The following is a 17,369-nucleotide window of genomic DNA, read 5'->3' on the forward strand; positions in this document are numbered from 1 at the left end:
ATCTTGTTATGTTAGCGCTGCACCTTCAGAGGAGACTTCCTTTTATTTATTTAATTTATTTATATAGCACATGAACGCAAGCCCGGAGGCATAGAGGCGCTAAAACAAGACAAGTTGCTATGCCATGGGGGAAGATCTGGCCCTTCCTGCTGGAGAATCAAAGGTGCAGCATTCTGGATATTTTTCCACATGGAAGCTATGGAGACAGTCAGTTTAGACACCAATGTATATCAGTCCTGTCATAGTTAGCCCACGCTCACAGAGCTGACATGGTGTGATACCAAATTGCTGTGGATTTACAATTGTGTGTTTCTAGCAGTTTCCATGCCAAACCTTGAATGGCTTATATTAACATATGTAGGTGCCACCAGACTGTCTAAATTCCACAATCATTTGAATTTAGATCAGAGGTGCAAACATTTAAAATGCCACCACTGCCTGCAGGGACTTTGTGTCTGAGCAGGTCTCAGGCATGCACAGGTGACATTTGAAACCGCTCTGTGCCACTGCAGAGTTGGGGCTGTAGATGTCAGTAGACTGGTTGCAGCAAAGGCAAATGTGCACTATCCTTTTGCCATGTAGCATTTTTGAAATAGGGGCCTGCTAAGCAGTCAGTCAGTAACAAGCTTTATTCAGCAGCAACCATAAAAGCATACTGTAGTACTTATAGACCATGTGTGCTGTGTATGTGGACTGGGTCCACCCTCCACAATAACAGGTAGGCTACTAGGCTACCCAAGAAGGTTGGAACACAAAATAAGGCACCAATGTCTTTTGAGACATCAGGAAACAGATTTAGTACAGACAAGGAAGTAGGCTTGTTGCCAGCAGAGTGAGTTAGACAAGTAGACATGGATGATTGTCTGTACCGGGCTGCGGGCACAACGAGGGGCATTGATGAAAGGAATACTGGCTAGGCACACCCAGAGGAAGAAGGAGAAAGAGAGAGGGAGGGGGAGAGAGAGCAAACGAGACACAGAGTGAGTGGCAGAAAGATAGAGAGTGTGTGGAACAGTGAGAGAGACAGACAGAAAAGAGAAACAGAGATAAACAGAGCGAGACAGAGAAATAGAAACAGAGGGAAAAGAGACAGGGGTTCAGGCGCAGAGGAGAGCAGGCTGAGGGGGAATTGGCAGAATGGGATTAAAAGGGAGTAGGGCAGACTGAGAGAAGTGTGCCTGCTAAGGGTCTCTGTAGCTCCACTGCCTGCACCCACACCTTCAGCACTGCAGCCAAAAGAAAGAGCAAGACCTGGTTCTTTGTCCATTTATAAGGCTGTTGCTCTACCTCTGCATAGTCTGTCCACTGCTGTAGGGTGAAATATATCCCCTGAATGCCAGAAATAAAGAGGCCAGAGTGATGTGTGAAATCCCATTGAAGTATAAGGCCAGCACAGAAATGGTGATGTCAGACATGAGGTGCTATTGAACCAAAAATAGGCCTACATCTCAAAGACAGAAAGTGGGGTTAAATCTCAAAAGTGCAAAGATATGTGCAATGCATTTCAGCTAAGAAAAGAAAGACACAGGGCTGACAATGCTATTTTACTAAATCCATGGAGAGCTGAACTTTCTACTTAAAGAGACAGGCAGCAGTGTGTATAATATCTTTATGCAACAGGAGACTGTGATCCCGAAATCTTCATTGAAACGAGGCTTCTTGCATTTTCAAGAAATAAAAGAGCTTCCTTTTTCCTCATCCAAATGACACTATGCTAAGATAAGTGCTCACTACACTTTCAAAGTTTGAAGAGGGTTTGCTCATATAACTGTCCTATATATATGGACAATCCAGAAGTAATATTCATGTATTTTGCAACTGTAAGCTTAAAAAATTACATTACATATGGATATAAGGCACAGGAGCCTTATAAAATGTCATGTGAAATGCACTGTGAGTGAGTTTAAAAGCCATTGTTTGCAGAATCCTGCATATAGCCGGTCATTTCTCCTAAAAATGAAACAACCTCCAAGACCTTTCCTCTGCTCTCCTCGAGAGAGAGGTCTGGATGTCAACCATCAATCAGGGCCATTGCTTAAAAATATAGAAAAAATACACTGCTTAGATTTAAACCACAGAGGAAACAGATAAAAACGTGCCTGTTTTTATTTATTTCTTTTTTTTATTTTTTTTTAGCAGAAGTATCCTTGGGGTCACAATTCCCATAACATGTCCATTAGTGTTGCAGCCTAGGCCATTACAGGCCAAGAAGGGAGGATCAAAAATAAACTTGAGCCAGCCTCTGGTTGATCATATGAAACTTAAGAGAACAAAGGAAAGGCTGGAGTTGAGTTATAAGGAAAATACATATTATTGCATAAAAAGGGCAGCGTATATGCCACAACGGTCATTCCATACTTTTATTCAAGGTGACAGTAACCCCCTTTGAACCATGCTAAAACGATTTTTGCATGCTAAACATAACTAAAGTTATGAATGAAAATTTGATTTGGGCCTTCTCCTGATTCCGAGAGATTTGAAAGTTGGTGTGAGGGTGAAGGAAATAATTAAAATGATAACTATGAAGTGGCATATTTTTCACTGATACGGCTCAGGAGTAAATGAAGAAAATACAAATCTCTGCATTGGAAGGGCATGGCAACTTCAGACTAGCATCATCTGATTTGCTTTAAAATGTAGTTCTTAAAAACATATCCATACATGTAAACATTTGAAAAATTAGGGTACTTAGCATGTTGATAGAGTTTTAGAGTTTGGAACATGCCAAGCCCACATGTCAGTTTTGGATGGCAAAGCTTTCTCCCTACACCCCTCATCTCCTTGTCCTATTAGCACACAGGTGGGAGATGGGTAGAGAAAACCAACCAATCCCTTTTGTGGGAATCGTGACAAGTTTGTGATGTCATTTGCCCTATAGTTAAACCAGTTTGCATCAGAATTGGGCTATTTCCACTTATTCCGGGAGATAACCTGCTGCTGAACTCTTGCGAGAAACATCCAAGCAGAGAGGCCCCAATTCTTCCATTGGAAACAGGGACCAGGAGACATAGAAGCTGACTGGGACCCCTTGGAGGAGTCAGAGGGTATTATCCTGGACTGATACCCTTGCTGTCCCAGAGGTGCCCTGCTGTTCCCCGATGCTCATTACAAGGCCTCTCCTGTAAGTAAAACTATCCCCAAAGTCATAGATTGTGTAGGCCCTGCATTTTCAAGCATTGCTTTAGTTATTTACCCATAGCAAAATATTTTGTTTGTCTGTGTAGATCCTTAGCATATTTAATCAAAGTAAATCAATTAATTCTCCTATAGAAATCACGGGATGTGTTTTTTTGGCATTCAAAACTAACAAGCTCTTCCCAGTGTGGTTTGAACCGGTATAGACATACAGATTTGCCAAAAGAATGAATTCCAAAACCCTACTTCCATGTGAGTGTGCAGGGTGCAAAACGAAATTGCCCCTTTGTTCCCATTGTGCTCTGACCAAAACCACAAAGCCCTGCCTGCTCTTTTTAGGTGTGGCAAAACGAATTGTCCCGTTGCTTTTCTTTCCCTCATATTGCATCTGTGGTAATAAGTAAAGAAAACACGATTTTGTCCCTTAAATTCCTTTTTCCAAAAAGTGCATTTTATCAGAATCCCAAGACGATTTTCTCATAGTGGTCCCACTCTCTGCCACTGGCCTTGAATTCAGAGGGGCCAAGTCTAATTGATGTTTGGAGGGTGGGGGTTTCTGTGAGAAAAAGTATTATAACCATATCACCAATCACTGTGTGTCTTGAATTGTTCTTTTCCTGTATTGGTGGTGATATGAAAAAGAAGCTGCAGGAAATTGTGACTGCACATCTCAGTATTATCTCTGTGTTTGTGCCATTACAGAAGCCATTTTTGTTCTTGTGTTGCCACAGCATTGGTGGCCGATATTAGCGTGTTTATCAAATTTGGTTTAAATAAATTAATAAATCTATATTCTTACTACACACCGGCCTGGTTCCTAGTCCATTGTGGCACTGGGTATTTGCTGGGGTTGGGTGCGAGACGAGTTGGAGGCCTTACCAAATAGAACCTGAATCAAAATCATAGTGATTTGTTTTGAGCCACATTCACTGGGGGGTAAGGAACTCCCCGAGTTGAGTGTGAATGCATATAAACCGTGACACTGGGTCCCAGGAGGAAGAGGGCGGGAATGACAGGGTGTAGGATGTCACATGCAGGCACAGGTCCCCCCTCCACTGCTGTCCCAGGAAGGGGATGGGGACCAAGGAGGAAGGGGGCAGGGACATGAAAGGTGGGAAAACATAAACCGACAGCAGCAGAGATGGAAAGGCTCACCTCACCCACCCTTGTGATGTCCAGAGCTGTTCTCATGAGTCCAAAGAGGGAGGGGTGGCAATCAAATGGTGTAGCATAGGCAGGCCCCCTTGATGGATGAGGAAACTGTTCGAAAGAGTGCCTCACTAGGTGCCATGATGAGCACAGCTGTCCAAGTGACAGAAAGGGAGGAGGTCCAAATAGTTCCCAGGGTCTAAGTGACAGGAAAAGGGCATGTATTTTCAGGGTGTATGATGCACAGCCCCCTCCTTCACAGCTCTCCCAGAAAGGGGAATGGGGGACCAAGGAAGAAGGGGGCAGGGGTATGTCTATCCCGGGAAAACATCCCGGGATAGACACAATGGTTCCCACACAACTGTTCCAGGGTGCAGAGGGGTTGGTGACAGAAGAAAGGGGGCAGGTGAGCAAACATAGGCAGGCCCCCTTGGGAGGGGAGGAAGCTGCTCCCAGGACTCAAGGAAGCTTAGTAAAGGAAGGGGGTGGGGCCAGCTCCGAGGCTGAAGAGTTTACACTGGCTGTAGAACTGGCAGCTGTTAGCTGTCACCTAAGGTGGAAACAAGTTTGCAAGATGAGAAATAAAGTGTGGGATGAAAAGTCATGTAATACATTGAAAGGCACGTACAGTCATATACAGTGTGATATGAAAATACATTTGTAGAAATGAAAAATCGTGCAATACATTAAAATGGATGAAGTGACATGCTAGACATTAAAATACATTAAAATGCAAAAAGTGACTTATAAGTGAAACCCAGGTATCCACCTGTGGAGACTCATTTCCACATTGTTACCGTTTTGGTGAGCAGGCCCCAAAATCCCTGATATGCCTAGAGGTATCGAAATCAGTTAAACAAACAAACTCAATGACAGAGTAGAAAATGCACGGCAAAACCCAGCTTTATTCACATCAAGACAAAGCTGGGACAGCATACAAGCATTCAATTCTCTCTGCGCTCAACATGTTAATCAAAAGCAATTGCTCAAGTATTAAAAACAGGTCATCAATGATGTCACGCCATGATCAGTTCACAAAACGTATGGGGAATGGGGATAGGTTACTGGGTTTGGCTACATATAGATTCCATAGGGGTTAAACATTTCATTGGGTTACAGGTATCTGATGGTTCCACCTGGAACCACCCCTATATTGATAAAGGTTCAAATACAGCATCTCTACGACGGTATTAGCATAATTGACCTAAAAACATTTGATCAAACTTTTTCGACCTTTTTTAGTCAAATTTAATTAAATATATATATATATTTATGGGGTGGATAAGGGTATAGATTAGGTTGAGGGGAAGTGGGGGGAGGGCTTGCGGTTGGGGGTCTCCCCCTGCATTTTAGACCAAAAAAAGGTCAAATAAATCTGATCAAATGTGATTAGGTCAAATGGTTTTTAGGTCAGATAGACCCAAACTCTACGACAAGTAGTTGGCTGGCATACTATTTTGTGGGCGGTGTGGCACCAAGGATTTTGATAGGTTGGCTCCTTGCTAACCAACCTTGGACACTTGACAGGTCATCAAGGTATGAGCCAGACTTAGAGTGGGGGGAGAGAGGCCCATGGACTGCTCTTCTACCAATTAAAAGTTACCATACCTCATTTTCAAGCCATAAGACTGGGCAATCCCTTTGTGCTTGGCCTTGTGCTGCGATTCGTTTCTATGTGTGATTTTAGGGCATATCGCAGGTGCCATACCTGTTTTCGCTTCTAATGATTGGCCAGTGTTTTCCATGTCTAGGTCGTGTGTTAAGTTGTATGAATTTGAATTACCTTCTACTTTTGAGGTTTTAGCTACTATTAATGATTGTTTTCTCTTGCCGCTGGGGACACTCTTGTGTTATTCTTCATGGGGTCTTTTGGCTTTCTGGTATATCGCACTGGGCTATCAAAGGCAGTTTGTGCCTTTCTGAAACCTCTGCTTTCATCTTGGGAACCGTTATCTTGTGCCTTCGTTCTGCCGTCCCCATTCTCGCCTATTTCCTCTAACCTTGGTACTTATTGCCAACTACTGCCTGAGCTCTGCATGGATATGTGTTTTTGTGGATTCAGCCTTTTGAGCTTTTCGAGAAAGCCTTGAAGCCTTTGCTATGGCTTCCATCTTTAAGAAGATGGCTGCCCAATTCCATTGTTGTTTCCCTGTTAGCGAGCTATATTTGTGTCATTCATGTTGCATTTACCTCTTGCATTGGTCATGTTAATGTTCTTCATGTTTTATGGATGCTATGTTAGGATTCTTCATGTCTAAATGCATACATTACCTATTGCACATGCTCTTCATGTAGAGTGTGAGTTTGCTTTGTGTCTAATGCATACGCTTTTACTGTTGCAACGTTAGTTTGAATGCTGTTGTCATCTTCAGCTCACATTGTCCCCAAGCCCTGCTGTACCAGTGGGGGATAAGGGAGGAAAGGCTGTTTCAGGGAGTAACGTCTCCCAGCTTTGTGGTAATGGTGCAGGAGAGAGCAGCAGCAATCAATGACGTATTCATCTGCCTCCCACCTGTTTTTAAGTAAGGTAATAGAGTCCATGCAGTTACTGGAGAATTTGCCACTAAAATACCTGGGTCTGCATTGCAACAAATTCGAATTTTGCAATAATAGGTTAATAGTAGGTCTCCTAAGTTTCACATCTGTAGGACAGAAAAAAATAAAATCCACCAGGTTCTCAGTACCCCTATTGACAAAATGCAGTCTGAGTCGGTAGATAAAGCTCCTGGCCATTTAGCTCTTACTGCCCTTAGCAGAGTAACATTAGAGCGTGCTCTGGTAATTAAAGAGTGAAGCTGGGTGTTTTTTTGTCCACTTTAAGTCATTCTTCTTTGCCTTAGTTGCATACATTTCACATCTACGATTAAAAGGCTTTGCAAGTTCTCTGGAAAAACCTCCAGCAGCATCTCCTCATAAAGCAAGGGCCCTTACTGCTGGTAGGTTGTAGCAGTAAAGGCCGCTGCTTCATGAGGGGGTGCATCTCCTCTCAGTGTTTCTGTAGATAGATGCACCCTTGGTTTCAGATGATGTAATGCTCCACTCCACAGGGACTCAGCTTTTGCCCTGATGACTGGCCAGGCCTGAAAATGCATGCTCTGTGATATGATATGATATGTTATTTATAAGGTTCTAAATACCCAGAGGTTTCTAAGTGCATACCCGGGGATCGAACCTGTGTTGCTCCGTATTGTTGCCCCTGAGCTATCCTCTTGTGGCTCCTCTGTAATTTCATATGGTTTCTGACACATTAAAATCTGAACATTGGTTGTTTCATTAACATTTCTGGACTCATTGTTGCTACCTGGATTATTCTGAAGCAGCTAATGCGCGAGTTTGAGAGCACAGTTTCTCCGTAATCTTCCAGGGTTGTGATTTTTTTGTTTATGTTGCCTTAAGTGTCAAGGGCATTCACTGCTGTGCTCCGCAAACTGGATATAAAACAGATAAATAGTATTTATAAGATTGTGAGGGTGCCCATCCTTCTGTAAACTGTTCTACCAGTGACACACCGATTCAGATTATTAAACCCCAAATTTGTAAACTCCTCAAAGATTTGTTTCCCTCGTTTTGTGAGCTCTCTAGAGCTCCTGGGGTTTGGCAGAACTTCCTGAGGAAAGTGGCCTTCATTTTGGCATAAATGAGCCTCTCCTCAGGAGCCAACTGAAAGACTTCATCAGTTCCAGCTGTTGATAGGTGGCTCATATGTGATGCTCCCCACAATTCCTCTTGCACCTCCTGGAGCAGAAAGGCTAGTCAGTGCTTTGAACCAGTTGAAGGTGTCCTTCCCCAACTCATACGATGGACTAAGTCCTTGGCGACGTGGCGTGTGGGTGTTCCTTGGGTGCCTCCACTGGTAAAGCTCTCCTCCCCTGTAGTGGTCTGTGTGCGGGCCTCCGTCTGCTCCTTCAGTTCCAACTTGCATAGTTTCTCCAAGGCTGCTAAACCCCTCTGCTTCATCTCCGGTGGGCCACCTTCCTCTCCATTAAGAGGGGCTTTTTAGCAGTCGGCCCCTCTGGCGAAAACCTCCCTGGCACCCGACGGAGACCCAGGACTTTACTGAAACCCTGGATCTCTGGAATACCACACTACCCACCCTCTGGGAAGAATGGAGGGAAGAACTATCACTGTTGTTGTCCGCCTCCTTAACTGCACCGCCCTCGTGCGCCAGGGGACTGGATACCTTGGTTGGGGGCTCCTGGTCACTACTGGCTTCCTGGGTCGCCTCTGCTACCCTAGCCTCCTCAAAAGCTTGGTGGCCCTGAACAGTTCAGTCTAGCTAACCTTACCACCCTGGGGGAGTCCCTGCACTTGAAATAGCTCACAAAGGACGCTGGATGTCAGTCCCTGTACGGACTTCATGTCCAGCTCCATTGTATAACAATTCAAACATGCCTGTAAAATGTTACTAACATTAACTGCAGTCGTTTATTTGGGATGACTAACCTGTAGTCTCCGTCTATATGAAATCCCACCGCTAGCTACCAGTGAGACGAAATGGCTATTACTCTGCAGCAGCACAGGGATGAATAGTAGCTCAACTGCCCCCCCGCGTCATAGGAAACACCTGCACCTCCCTGATGTATCATGCCAAGGTTGAAACATGTATGGGGGTGGCTTTTATTTCCGTGCAGTGGGGACGTGGCCGGCAGTTGCTCCCATTGGTGCCAGTACTAGAGAGATTTGCATATGGCTGGTCCCCATTTGCAGTGGCTCGTCGGGCTAAAAGGTTGTGGTATGGAAGGTTGCCTCGGGCACTGCCAGTGGTTAAGATTAATTTATAACCTTCTATTCATCAACATGTGACCATGGCAGGGCTCTATGTAAAGCACATGGAAGGGCTGTGTCACAGGTGCTCCCTATAAAACTATCAAGTTAGGGGTGTGCTGGGTGTGATCTTGATCAAAGGCTGTCACAGAAGGAGTGGGCCATAGGGGTTGTCTTTCAGCACCTACCATGTCACAGGAGAAGGGTGGTGGGGGGCCGGAGGGGAGAGTTATACATCCAACGCAGCTGATGGAGGAAGCGTGTGTTAGGAGATGCTGTCCCAAGAGCAGTGTGCTGGAGTTGTTCTCTATAGACAGCTGTTAAGGGCAGTGTTGTGGAGGTCTTGTTTATAAACCGCTGTCACGGGGGCACTTGAATGGGCTGTTTTTAGAGGCCTCTAGGGCTGGGGCCGAGTCGGTCATTTCTTTGGTTGGTGCCCCTTAAAGGGGCTGGGATAGGGTCGGCCATGTATCAGGCTGGAGCATATGCGCATAAGAAAGGGCATGACGGCTCGAGCGCAGTCAGTCATATCAGGCGCTTGACATATTGAGAAGCGGGACAGACCCTCGAGATCAGTCCTACTCTTCTCCGATAGGTTAGGGGGGCTGGGGAAAGTCCGTCAAACTCTGGCCTCTCAAAGACAAAGTGCTGTGTCTGCGACCGTCCACGGTACTCATAGAGGCGGCGCATAGGACCTCTTAGAAGTGGGTCGTCCCCAGTGGCTGGGCAGCCTAGGGTTGTGTTTGAAGCCGCGCACTTCAACACCCGCAGCACACCAGAGAACGGGACGGGAGACTGAAAACTAGGAGGGGATGCCAAACTCGCTGGTTAGGAGCGGCGTTCCCGTCCCAGCCGCCCCCTCTGGCATCTCCAGCCCTCGTTGCCCCCCTGTACAGATCCTCTGCCCACCTCTGCGGGCCCTGGAGCCGGCTTTCCTCTGTGCCACACAGCCCATCTGAGCCTTGCCTGAGCTCGGCATCACGTGGGCCCGTGGAGGGGCGGAGCCGCACAGTCCGAAGAGGATCCAGTGGTGCGGCAGCTGCCAGGGTGAGTCTCCCGTGCTCCCTTTGTCCTTTTCAGCCCGTGCAGTCGCCCTGGGGTGCGACGGCGGCTCGGGGTGGCAGCGCAGAAGCAGCGTGACTTGCTCTGGGTGCGCGTGTGCAAGTACGAGCGGACACCGAGCTGCGGGCGGTGTGCGTGTGGCTCTGCAGTGGGGGTGGCCGGGCCAAAAGGAACGAGCGAGTTAGAGGCAGAGAGGGGGGTGTGGGGGTGGTTCTCTGAGCCGTCCTGCAGGAATGAGCCAGAGGGAGTGATGCTGCCAGGAGACACCCCCAAAGGTTAGCGGCGCCAGGGTCTGCACCCATGCACTCTCGGTCGGCCATACGGGGGCTTCGTGAGAGGCGCCATGAAGGCAGATTTGAATGTTATGAATGAGCCGCCTCAGCAGCGCCGCACGCATAGATGGTGGCCTGGCACCGGTGCCAGGGGCTGAACACGAGTAATCGTATAATCGCTCGGCGTGCTGCATGGCTGGCATGTCATCCGGCCGGCGGCCTGCGAAGGAGGCGGGGAGGAAGACGCGCCAAGGGGATGGGGCACCTTCGCTGGGCTCGCCCTCTTCTGCAAATGCGTGTCCCAGCTCTCTGCAGGATGCCATGCTTACGGGAAACCAGGCACGTGTATAGGGGACACCCGGGCAAGGGCTAGAGGCCGAAACGCTGCAAGTTGTTCTTGGGTAGCCGTACCGATGCGGTGTCAGTAAATGCAGCGTGAACCGTTCAGTTCCCTCCCCAACCCCCGCCTGCACCCTGAATGAAGCACATGCCCAGCTGCTCTAGGAACGCTCGCGTTATTTTCTAAAGGGCTGGGGATTTTCAAAGGGTGAAAAGATTCCGATTCTTTTTGACTTTGCATTATTGACTTCTCAACATGCTGGCACACCTTGTCCCGTGCCCATTTCGGAGGCTGCAGCAGCTGTATCCGCTCTCGCATCTCCCAGCGGAGCTCTCCTGGGCTCTGACTGCCCGTGCCGGGGTGGGCAGTGCCCGCGGGGGTTGCTCATTCGGACAACGCATGGCCCATCAAAGCGATAACAAAAACACGTGTATCCCAGATTTTCCCTATGTGTGGCCTTACTTCGTCCCCGCATATACACGGCGCCATGAAGCTTGTACATTAGGTGCTTTGCAGTGGTCTAAGTGTAAAAAAAAGTAGAGAAAGCTATTCCTCTGCCCCGCCCCCTTTTGTGCCCCATCCTTTTTTCTGCTCCTTTCAATCCCCCAGTCATTCCGACCCCCCTCCCCTCAATTCAAACCACCTACCCGGGTCCTTCCATTCACCCCAAAAAGCTGTGCTTTACAAAACTTCTTGCAAGACTAAAGAAAACGCAGTGAAAACATAGCACCCTTAATGTGTCATTGTCCCTCTCAGCCTGCAGCTTTATGTAGCCGCCCCTTCCCATCACCCACCATTCACAGCTCTTAAGGGGCGTGCCCACTGATACGCCCGCCCCTCGCATTACCTGCAAACCCCTTCTGTGCCTAAACATGCCCCGTGTGCCTACAGCAATCCCCAAATTGCTGCATGACTGCCTGGGGATAGGCTTCATTCGCAAGCAGGCCCTTTAAACAAACAAAGCTTAGCCAGCACTTGTGAGATCCCACAATGTCTTTTGACACAGGATTGTTAAACCAGAGCATTGGTTCAAATCCCCAGCCTGGGGATGTATTTTTTTTTTCAAGTGGCCTTTCCAACCGCCCTTGAACGGTACTCCAGGTCACATAAAGTAAGGGAACTATGGGCGATTTCTCCCGAGAAGTAAGGGAACGTTGTACCCTTTAGTTCCCTCCCACGTTGACCTCTGTTGCTATGTATTGAAGCCATGCCTTTTCCAGAGGACCATTTTGGGGTTCCAGCTAGCTTAGGAGCAGGGTCGGAATGGGTCATAACATTGGCTCAGGCACCAATGAAACAGTGGCCCACAAACAATCGGAAGTGGCAATTTATTCCTTTTTTGACAGACAGTTGGAGTAGTCCCCAAGGGGCAGTTTCTTGGTAAGATGTTGCAAATTGTACATTTTAAATCATAGTTGTTCCGTAATTTTGTTCAAAAATGCTAGCTGCACAGTAAGGTAATTTATCTAACTGTCCCACTTCGATACAAATGGTAGCATGTTTGGTCTTGGATTGTTGCCCAAGAGGCCATTAAAGTCGAGCCAGCTCCCCTCCATTTAAGCGCTTTAACTTGTTAACTTTAGCATTTGCGTATCTGTTTCTTTTACTTTTAGCATCGGAGAGAGAGAGATGGAGCGCGCGCGCTGGCGGGGGGGAGGTGGCGGTGTCAAGCGAATCTGTAACATCTGTTTTAGTTTCCATGGGATGGGCGATGCAGATGGCAGGACCAGTAAGGGACACCAGACACAGACATTATATATGTATTTTATTTGTATAGCGCACTTCAGCCCGTGGGCATTGCAGCGCTGTTACAGAGGGAGGAAAGTTGCAAGAATACATATAAGGTGTACATAGGTCAAATGGTTACAGTGAACTTGGGTGTTCTTGGCTGTGACGAGGTAGATTGCACATAGTACAGTGGAATACATATACATGTGACAGTACGATTGGTTACAGGGGTCGCGGGTACACATGGCAGGGGGGAGAGTACTCATGGCTAAGGGGAAGGGGTGTGAAGAGGGTTATTCAAACAGCCACGTTTTGAGGGCTTTGCGGCATGCAAGGTGGGGTGGCTCATTCCTGAGGGTGGGTGGCAGGGAATTCCACTGTCTCGCAACGATGTAGGGGAAGCTGGCACCTCCAGCCCTGGCGCATTTAACTCTGGGTTCGAGCCGTGGGAATATTGAGTCGGGATGAGCCAGCTGTGACTATTTTCGAGGATAGGTAGGGAGGGTGCTCTATGATTGATGCACTTGTGTGTGATGGAGAGGGTTTTGAATAGGACACATTCTTTAACAGGAAGCCACTGTGCTTCACGTCTTGCTGCAGTGATGTGTTCTCTTTTGGGAATGTTGAGGGCAGCTTGGAGGGCGTTCGTTTGGATAGTTTGGAGTTTCATCAAGTTCTTTGAGGATGTACCAGTGAAGAGGACGTTGCAATAATCCAGTCTTGAGCCCATTATCCCTCTTGCGATAGAGAGGCAGTTTTCGGTGGATAAGAATGGCCTGGTTGCGTTAATCAATTTAGTGTGGTATGCTGCTGAAGAAGCGATGGCGCTTACTTGTCGTGACAAGGATAGGGTGGCATCTAGATAGACTCCAAGGGTCTTGGCAGAGAGGGAAGACGGGGATCTGGATGTTTTTGATAGTAAAGGAAGTGTATTGGTTGTTGAGGGTTTCTTTTGGAAGGCATTAGGCCGCATTTATTATATTCCATACAGCATTAAAAAATGCGACCAATCTAAAATGCATATTATCATCTGTTCCAAGATCAATCCCATGGTCATAAACGTCATCATCTATGTCACCCTTGCAACATCATGTACATAGCGTGGGGGGGGCACAGTGCCACTCCTCCCATGCACTTGAATGATCCTGATGGAAATATGTGACCCCCTAAACTGACCAGACCCAAACCCTGACTTTGCACAGCCCGATGAGGGCCACAGAATGAGCCCCTGTTCGGACACCTCACCATTCTGTGCAGAACCTTGGACCCTAGCATAGATCAGCAATCCATCTCCCCTCCGGTGATCCAACAGGTTAAGCCCATAACTGAATTCAATGTAGTATGCCACACATCCTACCGCATATTTTTCCCCATGACCTTTAAAATGCAGGGTGGGATGGTGGGAAATTCAGCTAACTGCCCTGCCTCCACCGCTGCCGGGCATTCTCAGGCTGGACGGAGACAAAAGAGCGGGAGAGCACTTTGCGCTCCCTCCCTTTATGCTCCCACCCGAGACCCCCTTCTCTCCTGCCAGCGGCACACAACCGTGAAATTATCCCGTACCCAGTGCTACGAAGACCCTACCCCCCACTTGGTGTCCCTCCCTATTGGCCGCCGCCGCGCCTCCCAAGCCGCTGCCTGGCTATGCTCCAAGCCTGCATTTGTTAGCATCACTGAGGCAACTTTGGCAAGCGGCAGCACACTCTCCTTTTAACAGGATATCTCTCCTGTTCTGGGCTGTGAGGGCAAGGGGTGCACTTGGCATGCATTAAAACAGGCAGACGGTGCATCTTTTGTGTATAGGACAGGGCACCCAGCATGCAATGACAATCCTTCCTGGGGCGGCCCTCGGCATTCCTAGGGACCCAGCATTGCACCCATAGTTCACGACACACATCTCTGACACCAGCAATGCTCCTAGAGAGCTTGGGTCACTATTACACTTGCAGCACTAGTGAAGGAACCACCACAGTGTGTGGATTTGGCGCAAGACAATCAGTAAATGCAGCCATGAGCATTTGTTGCTTCGGGCACTGGTGCAATGTGTTTATTTATAGATAAAGGGCTTTTTACCCAAAGCACTGCGCAGAGTACACAATCACAAAACAATTCTCATCATTACAAAGTCCTCTGCTATGTTATTGTGATGGATACTGCACACTGCTGCCATTTTCATGGTCCCCATAATGAGGGTAGATGACAAATTGAGAGATAAGATTTTTTTTCTGATGACATTTAAAAATAAAAAGTGTGTGAAGCACTGTCAGGAGGGTTCCATAATCTGTGTGCAAAAGAAAAAAAGGACTTTAGTAGGTTACTCCTAAGACACAAGCAGTGCCGCTGTGGCACGTGGCGGGAGGGGGCGCCGTGAGAGCCAGCATTGCAGCCTTTGAGCACTAGTCGCAACTAGTGATGACTGAGTGATGTAATCCCGAACTAGAACAAGTGTAGAACAGTGACCTAGAGCACAAGTCATCCCCGGAACACCAGTGAAACATGTATGGGCCACAGATAAGAAATAGTGATGCAGCCGTAGATCATAGCACATTGCCACCATAGAGCGCAAGCCAGTTCTAGGCCACGTGTAATACAGACATAGAGCACAGATCCTTCCTCGGACAATAGTGGGACATTCACAGCAGACCACACATGCAACCCAGCACTGGTCACTCCGATGACAAGTGCAATCAACACAGTGCTGACTGTGAAAACTAGTAATGCAATTAAAGCATATGTGAGTCATAAAGCAACATTGATGCAGCCACAGGCACAGCTCGATAGTGAGCTATCAGCGAGGAAGCCGCAAGCACAGTTCAGTAATGGGATGCTAGTGATGCAGCCACAAGCACTGCTCCCTGGTGGGTCACCAGTGATGCAGCCACAAGCACTGCTCCCTGGTGGATCACCAGTGATGCAGCCATAAGCTCTGCGCCCGCGTGGGACACCAGTAATGCAGCCAGAAGCACTGCTCCTGGGTGGGACACTAGTAATGCAGCCACAAGCACTGCTCTCTGGTGGGTCACCAGTGATGCAGCCACAAGCACTGCTCCCTGGTGGGTCACCAGTGATGCAGCCACAAGCACTGCTCCCTGGTGGATCACCAGTGATGCAGCCATAAGCTCTGCGCCCGCGTGGGACACCAGTAATGCAGCCATAAGCACTGCTCCTCGGTGGGGCACCAGTGATGCAGCCATAAGCACGGCTCCCTGGTGGGGCACCAGTGATGCAGCCATAACCACGGCTCCCTGGTGGGATACCAGTGATGCAGCCATAACCACGGCTCCCTGGTGGGGCACCAGTGATGCAGCCATAGACTCTTCATCTGGGTGGTACCCCAGTGATGCAGCCATAAGCACGGCTCCCTGGTGGGGCACCAGTGATGCAGCCATAAGCACAGCTCCCTGGTGGGACACCAGCGATGCAGCCTTAAGCACTGCTCCCTGGTGGGGCACCAGTGATGCAGCCATAAGCACAGCTCCCTGGTGGGACACCAGCGATGCAGCCTTAAGCACTGCTCCCTGGTGGGGCACCAGTGATGCAGCCATAAGCACTGCTCCCTGGTGGGACACCAGTGGTGCAGCCATACGTACGGCTCCCTGGTGGGGCACCAGTGATGCAGCCATAAGCTCTGTGCTAGGGTGGGACACCAGTGATGCAGCCATAAGCACTGCTCCCTGGTGGGTCACCAGTGATGCAGCCATAAGCACAGCTCTCTGGTGGGACACCAGTGATGCAGCCATAAGCACTGCTCCCTGGTGGGACACCAGCGGTGCAGCCTTAAGCACTGCTCCCTGGTGGGACACCAGCGATGCAGCCTTAAGCACTGCTCCCTGGTGGGGCACCAGTGATGCAGCTGTAGAGCATGGGTCCATGATGGAATGAGCAGTTCAACTTTATAGACCATTTCAACTCCATAACTAATGCTATGGGGTATTCGCCTGTGCTCATCTATGACCATGTGGGATTTTATCGTCAGCCCATCTAGACCTTTTAATAGAATAAACCTCTGTCGCTGTCAAGGCTTCAGGTGCTGCAGCATTTGGTTATTAGTGATTCCGATTCAGCCTCGTGTTAATAATGAAGGCTGGGATGATGCCAAGCCTTTGGAATTCCAGAGGGCATCGTCTTTGTTGCTGCTCTGACTAGCACATGAGCAGGGCTCGCCAGTGGCCCAGAGAGGGCACATGAGCACAGCCACCATGGCACGCTAGAGAGGAGCCACAGGCCATTCCTGGCCCCCAATGAGGCTCTATATAACCGATAGGTGGCTCAAGGGATACGCGTGATGTCGTAATTTGACATATGTAGCACTTCGGACATGGGTAAGGCTTTCATGATAAATAGGGGTCGCTTCTGGGACATACATAATGCACCCAGAGAGCATGTGTTCCTCTCCTCTACTCTGGGATAAGGGCATGTCATCAGTAGCAGGGTGCATTGTGCGGGGGTCCTTAGCATGTGTGGGAATGCTAAATATCCCACGGATGAAGGGTCTCTGGGCGTTTATTCCCATTCTGCCCCATTTAATGTGTGTTTAAGACTGAAGTTTGCAGTTCTCCCACATCATTCACATCCACACAGCATGGGCTGCAAGGCTCCACAGGAAGAGCCACAAAGGCAGCCTGCAGCCGGCCATCAAGTTCACCCACAATTGAAGTAAAGTGCTGGTCACTCTTCGGGAGAGCCGCGGGGGCATCCGTAGGGGATGCAGCACCCTCTGAAAGGTCAGGTGGAGCCTGTTGGCCAACATAGGTGCACCATGTTGTTTCTTCCTTGTCGGCCTGCACAGCACCTCTCCGACAACTAAAGCAGACAGAGACGTTGTGCTTAGCTTTAAAAGTTTCCTAATGTTAGCTTTCATGCTTTTGAGCCTTGTGGGTTCGATGGGTTCTCTCTTTTCCCTTTGGCGCCAGGAAGCT

At 48.4% G+C, this 17,369-nt stretch overlaps 1 protein-coding gene across 6 annotated transcripts in view; it reads left to right on the top strand.

Moving 5' to 3' along the window:
* Window positions 1-17,369, top strand: part of SEPTIN9 (septin 9) — a 948,816-nt gene that overhangs the window by 741,338 nt on the left and 190,109 nt on the right. The window contains exon 1 of one of the 6 annotated variants that reach the window (XM_069654633.1): window positions 9,946-10,095. The exons of the other annotated variants lie outside the window; for them this stretch is intronic. The gene's annotated coding sequence lies outside the window, so the exon portion shown is untranslated. Of the gene's footprint in view, window positions 1-9,945; window positions 10,096-17,369 lie in introns of those variants that run through there. 6 annotated transcript variants of the gene reach the window in all.

The sequence above is a fragment of the Ambystoma mexicanum genome, chromosome 3q, assembly GCF_040938575.1.
Source record: "Ambystoma mexicanum isolate Mex_15411 chromosome 3q, UKY_AmexF1_1, whole genome shotgun sequence".
NCBI classification, from domain to species: domain Eukaryota; kingdom Metazoa; phylum Chordata; class Amphibia; order Caudata; family Ambystomatidae; genus Ambystoma; species Ambystoma mexicanum.